The following is an 18,075-nucleotide window of genomic DNA, read 5'->3' as shown; positions in this document are numbered from 1 at the left end:
CACCTGCAACCAAAACATTGTGTTGTTGACCGAAATTGGACCGATTGACCGGTCGGAGATAAGGAAATGAACGGTCGCCTACAATCGCAGCATAAACGGACCACCATATTGCACAACCGGTTATCCAACAACCGGATAATCGAATGCCATAGACATATCTTTGTTACAAGTGACTTCTGGATGTCAACAATAGAAGAAATGTTATTTACAGCAAGAGTTTACAAATAAATGGTATTTGATTTTGATTTTTAAATGCTTTTTATTATTACTAAATTATGTTCACAATACATCTTATATTTTTTTAATAGCTACTGATCTACTGATCATTTTCTATTTTACAATTTAATTTAATTTGGTTAGTAATCATAGTATTATATTATTCTAATGCTAATGTACAGCATAATATGAAAAATAGCTCAAAAACCTATTTACAATTCTTATAAATGCTCATAATACATCTAATACATCATATTAATTAAAGACCCACTAAAGTCGATGACATAAAGCAGATTGTGTTTAGGTAATCTGTATTTATACCTGAAGGGTATAAACACAGTTGACTCCAAAAGTGTTTATTTTGCCTTTTTTTAGCACTTTGCGATAAATGATAAAAAAATGATATAATTCGAAATAAATATGAATTTTCGCTAAAATGTGTAAATAGATGTCAAAATTAATATAAAAATGTGAAATTAGCTATAAATAAAAATATATATCAGTAAAATCGAAAACATACATTGTATATCGATGTAGATACATGCAATTGATAAATTGTTTAGAAGCCTCTTCCTATCCGTTTTCCTATTCATTATGGGAGGAAATTGAGATGAATTGGGAGGAAACTTAAAACGGTATTTACGAAACCTTGTTGAAGGAGTTTTTGCCAGTGATGCAATTTAACTGCTTTATTTAACAGATGAAATAAAAGCAATTACTTTGCATTCGATTCTAATGTGGTGGTTGATAAAAGTCTTTTCAAACTTAATTCACTCTCAATATTGAATATAACTTATTTATTTTATGAAGTACATATTGCGCAAACCCGTTTGTAATGAGTTCAAAATAAATTTTAAGCTTGATATGTTCAGGGGTGTGGACAGAATAGTGGCCGCAACATTTTTGACCTTTCTAAGAGGAAAAAATCCCACTTCCCACATTCCAAAAAATCTTGATACAAGAATAATACTTGATTTTTTTTTTGTGAAGAGCACATATGTATGTATGTTTAAGGGCGGTCTCCGTGACGAGCCAGAATGTAAAATTACAGAAAACGCAAATATCGGAAGCCAAAGATCGAAAATCGAAGATCAAAACTGGCTGCGAACGGTCAACATTAATATGGGAGGAAAAGCCTGTTCCTCTTGTTCACAACAGGAACAAGAGGAACAGGCTTTTCCTCCCATATTAATGTGCGCGCGCAGAAGATCTCTCGATTTTCGATCTTTGCCTTCCGATATTTGCGTTTTCTGTCGTTTAACATTCTGTCTCGTCACGTAGACCCGTTTAAGGGGTCTAAAAAAATAATGGAAGAAAAATCGAAGAAGAGTAATCTGCCATTTCCGGTTGACGGATGCTTACCAAATTTTATACATAACTTCAATAAACCGAAAAGTTTCTGAGAAAAACATTAAAAACCTCGATTCTTTAGAGTAAAAGTACTACTTCCGGCTTATGAAAAAATATTAGGTAATAAAACTTATAATTTCTATACATTTAAAAAAAAATTATTCCGATTGAGTTAGCGGTTTGGGAGATAATTGAATTCTAAAACTTTAAAAAAGAGGACACCTATAAGGGGAGGTACCATTCCCCTTCAACTTAAATATTTGAAAAAAAATCACGTCATGTCGATAAGAATGTCAGTAACCGATAGTAAGTTTTAGTTTGATAGGACTAACGGTGTTCAAAAAATCCCCAAAATACACTGACACACACACACACACATTTTTTCTAGATCATGAAAACGTGATCAGTAAACGATTCTGAGTGTGAATCGGTCAAAATATCAAGTTAAAATTTTCGCATGATCACAAAATTTCATATATTGTTACTACGTACCTATATAGATAAAGTAAAAATAAACATACATATAATTTACGGGAAAAAGTGTGACATACACACACATACAACAATTTATGAAGACTTACCATAAACGAGCTTACGCTTAAAAGAAAAATTGTTTTCTATTTCACGTCGGGGAAAACTCGTCGCGGGGCTTTGTTGCGTCACGTTACGCGTGAAAAATTCTCAACCTCAAATTCGCGGTTATTGTCGGCCACAAAGAGTCTTCTTTTTTGCATTTCTTTTTTCATTCAGCTTGTGTATTATTACACTTCATTTATGAGGGAGGTGGCGGAACACGGGTGTCAATTTGTATAGCGGTTTTTACTTTGTCGAATGACTTGAATCGCACCGGCTCAAACTGGCTGTGAGAGTGGCTCATAACAATTTTCCGAGTTTTTCCGGGCTTCGCATAATCAAATTGGCTACATTTTGAATGGAATCAATGCTTCTTTTGCATAAAACTCGGCAGTCATAACTTAAAATATATCTGCATACGAATTATGTGAATAGTTTCCGGAAAAATAAATCGACGTTGAATGAAATATGGTTATATGTCGGATATTCGTTTTGGATTTGAATAAACTCTTTGTTTTTTTTTTTAGCAATTCAGTTGTGACTTCACGAAGTGATACATTTCCAAATTTGAGAAACACATTAGTCATCGAATATTATTAGAATTAAATTAGTTTCATCCAACATAAACATTTGTACATATGAGCCGTAATATTTGAAAGTGGCAGAAGCCCAATTTTCAGTTCCAAAAACAATATTTCTGTTTTACATAATTCACCAATTGTTATCACTCCTTTTAATTCAATATGTTCGGAATCTCAGAAAAGCAGAATAAACGTATTACAGGGCACCAGTATTTTTAAATATTTTTAAACGCAAAACATTATATTTAATGTATAAATTTGCAAAATATTTCTCAAAATGAATAAAGGTGGACTTATGACACTTTCAAATATAACAACTCATACATATGTACATACATATATATTCTGTGAAGTCTTACCCAAAATCTCAATCAATATTTATTTATTTTCTTCAATTATATAGTTACAGTTAATATCAAAAAATTAAATGAAAAGGAGTCGTTTGATATTAAATCTTTTTATTATATTTTAAATATACATTTCTTTAACTATTGCTTTAGTATTTGAAGATTTTGAATTTAATATTGAAACGATGAACTTCAGAATAAGGTGACCATTCGTACTGATTTAAAACAAAAGTACTAGTTTTTTGTGTATTTTTCCTAGTAAGACATTAGATAAAACAAGTAAATTTTTTTATGTAATCGAATTTTTTTATCTAATAGTTGGATAAATATATAAATTCTTCAGCGAAAATGATGTATCTTATAAAAATATTGGCAAATTAGTCAAATGTTGCTTCCATTTATCCGGAACAAAATGCACCAGGCGACGAATTTTTTACTTTGTTGAAAAATATATACATTAAAATGTTTCCTAATCATTTAGTATAATTTTAGCCATTCTTGTGTAGAATTTAGCCATTCTTGTGTAGAATTTAGCCATTCTTGTGTAGAATAGAGAAGCGCATTCAAGAAAATGATTTGATTTTTTCATAAATGTGCGTCCATGATTCTTTAATCTTCGTTTTAAATCTTCGTGCAACCGATTTGTATTTTTTTTGTTTAAACATAATATAAGAAATTATAATTAAAAAAATAATTAACCAATTTAAAATGTGATTAAGTGAGACATTGAAATCAGAAATGTTGATGTACAAAAATTACACCGTTAATTCAAAAATAGGATAAAGTAGGTGTGTAACGAACTAGGAAAGTTATTAGAATTAATAAAAAGAATACATGGGGTTGTCCTGTAAGATGTAGGAATATCTTTTGATTGATGATGGAAAAGGTAATTGATTCTTATTGTACTTATATAAGCAGCTTTATTGAAGAGATATTATATGTATATTTAATATATTTAACCTTAATACAATAAGATAAAATCATTCAACAATTTACATTTGGTACTAAAAAATACTAATAAATAATTATGCAATTTTCAAATCCATACTTTGGTCATTTGTAATGTAATTATTTGGACAATTGACTCGTTTAATAAGGCTATGTATGTATGTATTTATATATAGGTAGTATATGATATACGAGCGTGTGTGTTTTCAATTGGAAATAATTCCCTGAATGGGTTTAGTGAATGTGAGAATTATCTAAACGTGTACATATATGAGTGGGTTTGAAAGCGTAGTTGTAATTTATACGAAAGTCATTTTTGGGAGTATTCGATTTCTTGCTCAACTTCAAAAACTGATAATAAAATGGCAAACTTTGGCGAAAGTTTGGCATGTGCGAATCCGCCACCGGGCCAGAAGATATATTCGGCTTTATCTTGTACTCCCTAAAACTTGGAGCTCCGTGTTTTGCGAAAATATTCACTTCTCGAAATTAATACGAGTTTAGAACTCGTCGCCATGCGTCGACACAATATAAAGTACGAAATCGGTATGCCCAAAAGCTAAAAATTGATTTATTATATATGAATATTCAAAGGGAATTTCTGTAATCGGTTATATGATATTTTGCCGTATTTCACACACTCTATTAGATGATACGTACATATTTGCAAAAGACTGAAATATACATACATATCTTCAAGCAAATTGCTATTATAATAATGGCTAAGATGAACTTCCAATAGCAAAATGTCTCGGCACTTACAATCTTATATACTGAAAATAATTTTATAATATGTAACTTATCCAACATCAAATTGAATTACTGTATGTATATTTATAGTTAAGTGTACCATATTTTTGTACATAATTGAATCGGACAGCACGGATATCTATCTGTCCACATTGCTATTAGAAATTGGACATGTGACTTTCTGTACACAATGAGGAATAAATGGTTCGTAGGAAGGGTACTTTCAGAATGTAATGGGAGGGGTTGGTCTCTTTTTGTCGCTACAATAGAATCCTCCGGAGGTTTGGGCTACCAACAGTATTATTACTGGCACTGAATTTAGCTTCATTTTATTTTTTGAAAATATTTTATGTACGTCCATCTGTTTTTTTATCTGCTTCGAGGAATCATACAAAACCTTTTGTAACGTTGGATATTTTTAAAGAAGACGATTCACAAAGACGATTACCTGAAAGTATTTGTATCAAATATTCAAGTATCCCACTGTTCATGGATACAGTTTGTGAAATAAAATTTATGAAAATTTTTGAAATATATTGTAAATTAAAAATATGTTAGTATATATATTACAGTGAAAGCCTATTTTAAGTGAAAACATATTTTAGCTTTTGAAAATATATTTCCACCAATTCAAGCAGTGAAAATGTTTCAAAAAATTAATTTACAACGTTTAACTCTATAAATTTAACCCAATCTTAAATGTATAGGGCCAATCCTTACTTAACCTAACCTATCCTAACGCTTAAATAATACCAACTCTATCAATCAAATCTTAAATTAATAAAACCAACCCTGAAAATGTGACTGGTTATGATTTCACCGAAACGTCAGTGAAAATATATTTTCACTTGAAATATATTTTCATTGTGACATATACATACATATGTATGTACATTTCAACGGGTAGTTTCAAAAACAAATTGATACATGATTTAATAAAGTTATAATACGAATAGTAATAATTAATCGCAACTGAAACAGAAATCGGGAATCAGAACTAAAACAATGATCGGAAATCGGAGCTGAAACAGGAATCGGGATTCGGAACTGAAAAATCAATATCAATTTCATTTTAATCGCAATCTCAATTTCATTTTATTTTTCAAATATCGTTAAAATATAATTAATTTTAATTCAAATAATATACATATATTTAATTGTTTAATATGAAAACAAAAAAAATGGTCCAAAACCTCACTAAATAAAATTATTGTTTTTATATGGTGAGAAGGAAACAATTTCAATTAATGTTAAAAAAAAATCCAATTGAAAATTCGATGTTGGCTTTGTCTCTAACTCTCTGAACTCAGGTATACCTATAAGAGGATATTTGTGTTCGCACTCGGGTTTGATTCCGAATGAATTTATACAAAGTTTAGGATTTTATCGATTCATTATTATGTTCGGCTATCATTAGGGCACACATACACAGAATAGCGTCTTTATATATGTATATAATTATATTGTGAAATGTGACATGGTTGAATTTTGCATTTTATACTATTAATTTTCAGCCTTATTATTACTCTAACCACATACAATTAACATTGGCTATTTTTAAAATAGATTAAAACTGATTTTTTCAAATAAAAAACTCTTACATAATATGTATGTACATACATATTAATGTATGTATATTGTAAAATAGCAATGATTGTTTTTAAAATATAATGAAATTTAGTTATTTGATAAAAAACATTTCGATGTACATTGATGATTGGCAATTCTTAAAATTGAGTTGGATCTTTCTGGCAAGCTTAAAATGGCAAAAGCCGAGACAAAAGTATGAAATGAGCATGCGGCTGCATGGTTTGCAATCGTTTGTAGCGGAGCGTGTAAAAAAAAACAGTATAGACACATATAATATGTATATGTATATATATATATATATATATATATATATATATATATATATATATATATATATATATATATATATATATATATATATATATGGAGTCCGAGTCCGACTGTCACCGTGTCCGCGCGCGTTTCTCTCGCTCTCACTTTGCATTTCGAAATACTCGGACTCCCCACGCATCTATCACTACAAAACCTAACCATCTACTCACTTATTTTACTAATTGCATCCTAGTATAATTTAAGTGTAAAAATAAACAGATGATCGGCCGTTAACAGCGTTTTTTAATACCAGTGATTTCGTAAAATTTTGTGATAATTTTGTGTCAGTTACAAAAGCGTATACGAACGAGATACATCTCCCTACCTGAATACAAAAAAAATAAGGGTCCTTGTTCGTCAGTCAAAATTCGGTCCCACAGAAGCAATAAATCTTCCACATAATTGCTTTCAGACAAAAATTTTTAACGAACTTTACTTAATAGAATAATAGCAAACAGAAACGGTGTTTCCCAATTGTCTAATAGTTCGTTTTCATATTTAATTTATATTAAAGTAATTCGTGTAATTTTATATTCTTTACTAAATTTATTATTAAAATATTAAATTGCAAACCGCACTCACACATATATAAATCCGTTGTCTCCAAAGAGGCGTATCACGATAAAGATCTGTAAAAAAAGTAGTATAACAATTGCTAATCTATTATTATCATAACTAACTACTTTCACTTACAAAATAACCCTGTTATATGGCATGTAATAACTAATAAGTGATCCAAGTGATACCTAGGATGACTATCAGACAAAGCTGACCACAGAGAAGAGTCTATGGTGGTAAGAACTCACTCCTTGAATGGAAATCTCTCTCAAGAACCGCCTTTTTCTCAACACATCTTGGATAAATGCGAGAAAAATAATATCCAAACCTCCAACAAGGTAAGAGTGACGATGGATGATAGCTTAGCTAATAGAAACCTGTATTTAGCCACGTACAATGTAAGAACGTTATCGAGTGAAGGAAGTGTGCTTGCATTAGAGAATGAATTAGAAAGTATCAAATGGGATTTAGTAGGACTTAGCGAAGTAAGACGAAAACAGGAAAACCAAATAATCCTAAAAAGTGGTAACTGTCTCTACTGGAGAGGGCTACCAAATGGTAGAATAGGAGGAGTAGGGTTTCTTATCAATAAGAGAATAGAAAGAAATATTATAGAAATAAGCGACATATCGGAACGTATATGCTATGTAGTATTAAGAATCTCGAGCAGGTACACTTGTCAAATCTTCCAAGTGTACGCCCCCACATCTAGCCACCCAGACGAGGAAATAGAAGACTTCTACGAAAAACTACAGGGCGCATACGATAATAGCCGCCACCACTTTAAAATAATCATCATCGACTTTAACGCAAAAATAGGACAAAAGGCAAACACAGAAAGAGCAGTAGGCAATTTTGGTACCGGCCAAAGAAACGAAAGAGGCGATCGCCTCATAGAATTCGCAGAACACAACAGGCTCTTTATCACTAATTCATTTTTCAGGAAAAACGCAAACAATAAGTGGACTTGGGAGAGTCCTAAAGGAGACAGAAACGAAATAGATTTCATCCTAACAAATACTCTGCACTCCGTTAAAGACGTTAGTGTTTTAAGTAAAGTAGATATAGGTAGCGATCACAGATTAGTCCGGGCCAAGATGGCCATTAATATAAATTGCGAACGTAGGAAACTAATAAAAGGATGCAGTAGCTCTCCAGACTTCGCTCAACTAAGGTCTAGGAAAAAGGAATTCGAACTCGAACTTGGAAATAGATACGAGAAATTAAACCCAGAAGCAGACATCGAGGAATTGAACACTGTAATTAGTTCGGTTCTAACCTCAACAGGTAAGAAATAAGGTGGATTCAGGAAACAGATTAAATTAAGCAAAATTTCAGCGGAAACAAAAAACCTAATTAAGCATAAAAGGAATTTAGATAGGGATAATAATAAGCAAGAATACAATCTAGTAAATAAGGAAATTAAAAAGAGAATAGTCAGGGATGTCAGGGATTTTAACAGCAAGCTAATAGAAAATACCATTAAGAATAACCGTAGCCTGAAAAAGTGCAAACAGGATCTTTTCTTAGGCAAAAACCAAATGATCGCAATCAGATCAGAGAGCGGAGTAATAATTAGGAATAGAGAAGAAATCATAGACAGAGTTTACACGTTCTATGCAAAACTATACGAGAATGACAACGGCCAATTCCCCGCTCTGGAACCGACACACGGCCAAAGGGTTCCTGCAGTATTGCCTAGCGAAGTAGAGGCCGCGCTAAAAACTGCAAAGAACGGTAAAACCCCAGGGGAAGATAATATTCCCACTGACTTACTAAAATGTGGCGGCTCTCCCCTAAATAATATCTTAGCTAGGCTTTTCAGCAAATGCATCCAGAACCAAGCTATACCAGAAGGATGGAATAACGCAACTATCATCTTAATACACAAAAAAGGTGATAAAAGCGATATCAAGAACTACCGACCCATTAGTTTACTTTCAGCGGTCTACAAGCTCTTCACGAAGGTTATTACAGAAAGGCTGAAGAATATCCTCGACGAGAACCAACCTATAGAACAGGCAGGATTTAGGGCAAATTTCAGTACAATGGACCACCTCCAAGTAGTTGGCGAACTAATCGAACGCGCCAACGAATATCAACGGCCATTGTGCCTAGGTTTCGTCGATTATGAGAAAGCCTTCGATACAGTGAGCCACAATGCAGTACTTAACGCTCTACAAACACAGGGAGTACCGGAACCCTATGTGGGGCTGTTAGCTGCAATATATAAGAATGCCACAGCTTCGGTTAAAATTTTTTCAGGTACAGATAGATTTAGCATAAGAAAAGGAGTAAGACAAGGAGATACAATCTCGCCCAAGTTATTCAATGCGGTGCTTGAGGGAGTTTTCAGGAACTTGGAATGGGACAAAGCCGGAGTAAGCATCAACGGTCGCTTCTTGAGTCACCTTCGGTTCGCAGACGATATAGTTTTAATAGCTCGTGATTCAGCTGACCTACTTAACAGACTAACACAGCTGGACAGGGAAAGTAGAAAAGTAGGATTAAAAATTAGCGTAGATAAGACCAAACTAATGTTCAATAGGTATTGCATGCCTGATAGCATCCCATTAGATGATAAACCAGTAGAAGTAGTAAATAATTATTTATATTTAGGTCAAATAATTGACATGTCTGGTAATAAAGATGAAGAGATAAAGAGACGTATGAAATTAGGATGGAGTGCATTTGGACGGATGAATGCTGTTTTTAAATCAAAAATGCCACTCTGCCTGAAGAAAAAGATCTTTGATCAATGTGTTTTGCCAGTGATGACGTATGGATGTGAAACTTGGACATTAAACACCAAGATGCTACATAAAATCCAATGCACTCAAAGAAGTATGGAGCGCTGTATGCTTGGCATAACGAGAAAAGACAGAGAGCGGAACACGTGGGTGAGAAGTATGACAAGAGTAGTGGACATAGTGGATAGAGTGAAGAGATTGAAATGGCAATGGGCGGGTCACGTAGCTAGGAGGATGGACGAAAGGTGGACAAAAGAATTGCTTGAATGGTACCCGAGAGAATGCAAAAGGGTAAAAGGAAGACCGCAAGGAAGATGGGTGAACGAAATTAAGAAAATGTGCGGGGTGAGATGGATGAGTGTTGCGCAAAACAGAGACGGGTGGAAGCGTGTTGGAGAGGCCTTCATCCAGCAGTGGATGGCGGGTGGCTGTAAATGATGATGATGATGATATATATATATATATATATATATATATATATATATATATATATATATATATATATATATATATATATATATATATATATATATATATATATATATATATGTAGAATTGATTTTTAAACGAGCCGAGATAGAGTGTGTGTGGTATGCCTGGGAAAGACCGGATGCGTGTTGTTATGGTCACTTGTTGGAGAGCAAGCCCTAAGATGTGTTAATAAATACATAGTTCTGACTTAATCTGTGCGTTTCACTTGGAATCCTTCACATCCGGATCCTATATTTGGGGGCTTTGTCCGGGATGCCTGAAGACATTTCGAGTGACAGCCAGAAGCGGTCAGACGACGACGCGGAGTTTTGACAGTTGAGGTTAGGACGCGCGCGCGATGACGAGAATGCGGAAGCCCGTGACGTCGGTGACGTCACGTCAGCGAACACGCCACACGACGATGATGATATCCAAGACGATAGCGCCAATGTCAGCGTCAGTTTTACGTCGGCTAACTGTCGTGGAGATGCAGAGGTTCGCGGACTTAGACGAAGATGATGACGACGACGATGAAGAGGAAGAAGAAGACGAAGTGCCATATTTTGACAGAGACAAATTCGAGACTTACGCGCCACGGTTTAAGGGGATTGGCGGTGTGCCAATCAGCCGGTGGATTGAGCACATGGAAGAATTTGCGAAGTTCTTCCACTGGACGCCCCTGGAGCAACTGGTCTACGGGAGAATATATTGCGTAGGAACAGCGAGAATGTTCCTGGATTCAGAAGGGATAATTATATCATGGACTATCCTTAAGCAGAAGCTGATAGAAGAGTTCCAGTGGGATGACGAAGAGCTCGTCTTTGAAGAACGAGAAATGCTTGCTCAAGCAGAGCCCATTGACTCCGATTCAAGTGGGGCCGGTGAAACACCAGACGACGAACCCAGGGTGACGGGGCCCGTGAGAAACCGTGAAAACCGAGAAAGACTGAGTTCACGATGCTACAATTGTGGTGGACGTGGTCACTTAGCAGCCGACTGTAGGTTTAAGACGAGAGGAACTCGTTGTTTCAATTGTAACGAGTTTGGGCACATATCAGCTCAATGTAACAGCACCAAAACAAAGACTGTCTTGACAATACTAGAAGAATATAAGATGATTTTATGGAATGGAAGATTAAACATTGTTGAGGATGATAGAGGAAATGTTTTAAAAGAATGTAAGATGATACATTGTATAGAGTGGAAAATGAAATGTAAAAGAATGTGAGATGAAACATTGTTGAGGATGATAGAGGAAATGTTTTAAAAGAATGTAAGATGATACATTGTATAGAGTAGAAGATGAAATGTAAAAGAATGTGAGATGAAATGCTGTAAAAATATAAAAGACGAAGAATGTCATCCGAGGGCGAATGACAGTCAGGAATGACCGAATGTAGAATTGATTTTTAAACGAGCCGAGATAGAGTGTGTGTGGTATGCCTGGGAAAAACCGGATGCGTGTTGTTATGGTCACTTGTTGGAGAGCAAGCCCGAAGATGTGTTAATAAATACATAGTTCTGACTTAATCTGCGTTTCACTTGGAATCCTTCACATCCGGATCCTATATATATATATATATATATATATATATATATAGGTGTGCATATATATATGTACATATGTATAGGTACCTACGTATGTACATATAGTGGAATCAGTTATTTCGAAACAAACATAATAACATTTCATTCTAAAAAGTAATTTAATTTTCATTTTCATTTAATATACATATATATACATACATACCTTTCTTATATTGATCAATACAATAAGAATGAAAAAAATGAAAAATTGCATATTTGATGAAATAATGATGAAAGTTACATTTTAGAATAAATTATTATTTTATTTTATCAAAATGACTTTCACTTTCATAATAACAGAATATGGATTTATATACATCTTAAATTTATATATGTACATATGTAGGTAACGAAACAAAGTGGGTTAAATTTATTTGTATGAGTAAGTTGAGCATAATTTTTTTAAATAAAGTTACTAATATAAAGATTTTATATCATAAAAAAACGATACAATATCAATTTTAACGGTCGCGTAAAAATGTTCGGTTAGGTATATGTTGTGTCGCGAAAAATGGATGAAAGCATTTCGGTGCCGTTAAAGCGGCTGATCCGCGGGGTGGTCACCCCTTAATGATTTATTTGACCCGTTCGCCGCTGGATCGCGAAATGGTCATCCCTTATGATTTATTAGATCCACCCACTAAATTTCTCGCCGGGGGTTGTTTGCGGGGAGACTTTCGCTTCGAGGAAATACGCGATCCATGAAAGATAACTTGAGCGAAAAACTTTTTCATCCCTCTTTGCCTTCCTCTCTCCTCCCCCCCCATTTTTGCTACTCGAGCCCTGCATTTTCTCCAACGTTCGACAAACATATTTAGCAAAATATGAACCGAAAATAATTCCGGCCTTACGACTTTATCGATTTTACAATACAACCCCGTCACAATACGAGAGAATCGGGTTCACTAAGCAAGTCAAATTTTGATAAAGGTCAAACGATTTATTTGATTTTTCTCGATTATAATACTTCGAAGATTTATTTGAATTAATCTGTATAGAATTATATATCGGATTAAAAATCTTGATTTCTCTTCTATAATGCCGCAAGCAAAAGCACTAATGAAACTCCAAACTAAACGAATATTTAATAAAAATGTTTTCCTATATTTGTACATGAAAGGGAGACGACGAATACACACATTAAAATACATTTTTGTCCGTTCTATTTATACACATAAATACATATATACATATATGCAATGTAAATAGGTCAATTTATACTAATTAAACATACAATATGTAAATATTAAAATAGAGGAAAAAAACTAACAATAAAAAAGAAGAAAAAACAAAAAAAAACTGGACTAGAAATAAATTACTACAAAAACCCATTTATTTTTAAGGAAATCATCAAGTTTATTTTTAAAAGGTTTAAATTACTAGAAGCTACTAATTTATTAGATAGACTATTCCAAATGTATATAAATACATATACATATGTACATACATATATGGATTTTCTTGTATATATACATATATATACATAGATTACAGAAAATCTTGTTTAATAACAATGCTATGTAAATATACGAGAATACCCAATTACGATTCTAGAAAATCGTGTGAAAAGAATTGAAGTACATTTTAAAATTTAATCCAAGGAGTGAGTTTAATAAGGACTCGATTAAATAAAAGTGGACACCAAAAATGTACAAAATAAATAGCGATAAATATGTATAACAAGATAATTATTAGACCCCCTTAAACATATTGGAAATACTAATTAAACCATTGCATGGATTGAAAATCTGTTTTTCATTCTTAAAATAACCCAACAAGAAACCATTAAAAGTATCCTATAAAGTAATACATAAGTACAAATATTGCGCAATTAAATCGGTGCCCAGGAATCGTTTCAATATTTCTCTTTAATATAATCCACAAGTCTCGAGTACAATATCAATCATTTGCAGATTTATTGCACTCGGTTCGAAGTTGCAGTTCGTTGCATTGCAATTGCAATTGCACCGATATCGTTCGCCACCTTTATTTATAAGCCGGAAGTGGCGAGCACTAGTTCAACTGCTTTTGAATTATTTATGAGGTAATTCCCACAACCGGACCTTTTTCCGCAAAGCTTTGTTCGCTTTTTATTATACGAATCCACAAAATAAATATTATACGTCTTTCGAGCTCATCTCGTATATATGTATGTATATGTATGTATGTATGTACATATTATACCGGGAAAAGTTTTCAACAAACTCATACGCCCTAGTTTCGAATACAGGATTGAATAAGCAAAATTTTGGATGAATGGATGATTTTGGAATGATATTTCCTTTAAAAAAAATAGTTATATCCACTTGATAAACATTTTGGTTCGATCCGCCTGGTCGATCAGGAATTCTCTCGTGAATTTCAGGACGGTTTTCGAAGGCTGTCTATACAGGCAGCTATTTGTACCCTGGAAAATTTAATATCTCGCGCAAAACAACCGGGAATAGATTCCCTAGGGTATCGTTTTAATAATATCCCTCCAGGATCGACACCAGTAATTTTATTACGGCCCGATTAACCGCGAGCTTATCCCGCGCGATTGCGCTTCGAGCACGTCTCTCACGCTGGATCTCGCCTACAATAACGCTTTTAGAGTGTATACCTATAGTCTATGTATATGTATGTACGTACTTCAGAGGAATATTTTACCCAGTGGCTGAGTTCATAGCTGAAAGACGACGTATTATTGCGCCATCTTCTTCGTTGCGCGTGCATCGCGCGAGATAATGAGAGAATGGGGGAAGGTTATCCGGTAGCAAACACTAATCTCGCTTTCGTATTAATATGCATCAAATGCTTAAGATGTTATGCGTCTTGGGTTTGTTTTATGGCGTGATACTAAGAACATGAAAACTTGGAGCATTTTTCTGTATATTAGCAGTGCTTAAGAAATGATTGCTAACGACTTAGTTTGCAACGCTGATGCGCTAAAGATGTTAAGATTTTATTTTGTTTTTCATATGAGGCCGAAACAACGTATGTACAGGTATCCTCAATTCGTCAATATGACTCAAAATTCAATACATATTATTTTTATATGTGTATATAATTAGTGTAATTAGACAGTGTTACTACATGGATGTGAAAAGTAGACTCTGAAGACCAGGATGATCAGCTGCATTTGAGCAGAAGCTTTTGAGATGTGGGTCTACAAGCGTATTCTGAAGATTCCGTGGACCAAAAAAATATCAAATGGAGCTGTCCTCGGCATTATAGGGAGAGGCAGAGAACTTGTTTCTGTCATCAAGCGGAGAAATATGGAGTACCTCGGACACATGATACGGGGTCCAAAATACGAACTTCTTCGTTTGATAACCATGGGGAAAATAGAAGGTTAATAATGGATTGGCAGGAAAAAGTTGTCTTGGCTACGAAACGAGTGCATGTGGACCAATATGAGCGCCGAAGAACTGTTCCGAGCCGCTGAAGACCGATGCGGATATCTTCAAATAATCGGCGAGGTGGTCGCCAACGTTCGGATGTGGACAGGGCATTGAGAAGAAGAAGAATGTAATTAGTAAAATAAAAAACAAAATACAAGAACAATGAAAAGACGAAAATTAAGAAAAAATAATATAAAAATACAAAAAATATATTTTTTGCCAGTTAATAGTAATAGATAGAGGTGCGTTAGTGAGTACATTGGACGCTTAAAAGCAGAAAAAGTTATCTAGGACGAGATTTTTTACCAAGCCTACGCTCAGGGACCCAAAATTTGAATTCTTCTATAATAGAAAGGATATTTAATGTCTGCTTAAAGTGAAAAAAAAAACTCCTAAAAGCAAGGAAAATGAATTACAATGAACCTTACATTCAAATTAGCATTAAATAGGATGGTTAATATATGTATAATTTACTAGCCGAATTGCTCGACATAGCTGATGTTAAATTTAAGCAAAGGGCAGGTGAAATTATTAAAAAAATAAACAATATGTTAGATTACCATGATATATGAGTTATGCAAAGAGATGTAGATAGTCTAAATTGAAAGCTGTGTATTTGAAAATCGTAATAATAAACAAAAGTTCATCTTTTTATAGTACAAATTTAATTTTTTTAAAGACCAATCCAATCAAATGTTGACAATATTGGTCTTAACTTGACAATTACTCCCTTATATTAAGTATATGTGACTCCAAGGTCGATTGTTTCATTTCAGAGTTTGCTTATTGATCTGATTTCATTGGAAATGGTTCCAACAATTGACCATGCAGTCTTATATCTCACAGAAATTCAGTTTACAGCATCTCAAAATTCGTTGATATTTAAAATTCTGCAAAAATATGCCCATAGATCATTGTTAATTGATGCTTATAATTGGCTTCGAATACAATGTATCGACCAGATGTCGTGTAAATTACAAAAAGAGAAATGGGTGGTATAAAATATAATAAATAAATACCGTTCAATACCTTTAGAATATAGTGAAAAAATCATAACATCTGGATGTGAGTTTCTTGTCGTTTATTACCAACTACAAACATATTTTTGAAGATTGTAAGATTTAATTATATTATCGTAAGATAAAATATAATTAGGTTGTAAAGATGCAAATGTGAGAGAATGTTTTCATTTCAGGTTGTATGAATTTGTGTTTTCTGTGGTGTTTCCACGGAAACATAGAAAGTACCAGAATATAGCTAAAATGAAAACGATACATACGATATCTAGAATTCGTAAATGAAAAGGTAAGAAAATTCAAAATGAACCTTTTACTTGGAACATAGCTTTCATTTGGCAGCCGGATCGTGTAAGAAGATCATCCCTGCAAATAAGCGGCTTTCAAAAGTCTATATTGTTTGTGTGATAAATTTCAAAACATTCAAAGTGTTTGAATGAAAACCTTTCGTCAGAGGTCTACTTGGGCTCGTGGCGTTTGAGAAGCGTCGATTCAACCGTCTCATCTCGCGTTTGAAGAAAGTCAAATAGGCCACAAGGATCACTCCCCATCCTACTTGTACTTGTACAAAGCGAGGCCCCGTAAAGAGGCGAAGGAAGAGGTGCAGAGGGGAGATTGAAGGAGTTCATAATTCCAAAGTTAAATTATCTCATACCGACAAACTTATCAAATTATGTTTGATAGACATTTAATGCTTTTTGTTTGGAAGGCGTGCGAAGTCTTTATGTTCGAAGCGTATAGCTTTATGAGCAACCTTCGCGTCCTACTAAACGAACATTTTAAATCGCTTCCACCCTCCCTTCGTGCCCTTTTTCAGTCTCAGCCCTCCTCCGATATGGAACAGGAGGGTAGGTTTCGGGGTCGACACAGAAAATACCCAAGAAAGGCCCTTTTTCTTTATTTTCCTAATCGCCTCTTCCTTTTCTGCGGACGTCCGCTCATAAAACTAGTGTCTGTAATGCCGGTCATCGAATCTATTACGACCCCTAAAAGCTTTTTGGATAAAGTTCCCCGTGAATCCTGAGCTTTGCGCAGAAGCTGCATCTGTTTTTCGTTATTTCTCTTTCTTCTTCTTGTTCCCCTTTCGCAAAGACGAAGAATAAAAAAAAAACAGCAAAATTAGCTAAATTGCCTGTGTATGTGCTTTCCTCCGTTTTTCCTTGACGAATGGGTAGCAAAGCATTCCTACAAAGGCAATTGGAATCGTACGAGAATTGACGCTACTCAAATAATAAAAGACAAATATTTTCATAACATAAAAAGGCCTCAAAGAAACGCATATTAAATTTTACACTCATGATATTATTAATTTCTTAAAGGCACATAAACATGCCCTTAAATAAATTGAACATTTTATTGAACATTGAGTAAAGTACAAACACTAGAAGGTCATATATTTTCAAATACAGATATTTTTTGGGACGCAAATGATTGGGTGATTACTTCGCAAAAAGCGATCTCACACACGTCACTAAAATCTCCATCACGGAACACCTGGCACCCAAAAGCTTCATCAATCGAAAGCTTCCCATGCGAAATATTATACTAACGAGAACTTGACTGCCAGATAATCCGTATTCGCGATTTTTGTGGCAACAATTTTCGTCAATTTATATGTATTGTATATGAAATATTTTTTTACC

This window comes from Arctopsyche grandis, chromosome 13 (assembly GCF_051622035.1).
Source record: "Arctopsyche grandis isolate Sample6627 chromosome 13, ASM5162203v2, whole genome shotgun sequence".
Taxonomy (NCBI): domain Eukaryota; kingdom Metazoa; phylum Arthropoda; class Insecta; order Trichoptera; family Hydropsychidae; genus Arctopsyche; species Arctopsyche grandis.
The sequence above is the reverse complement of the archived record's forward strand: the minus strand, read 5'-3'. Positions refer to the sequence as shown.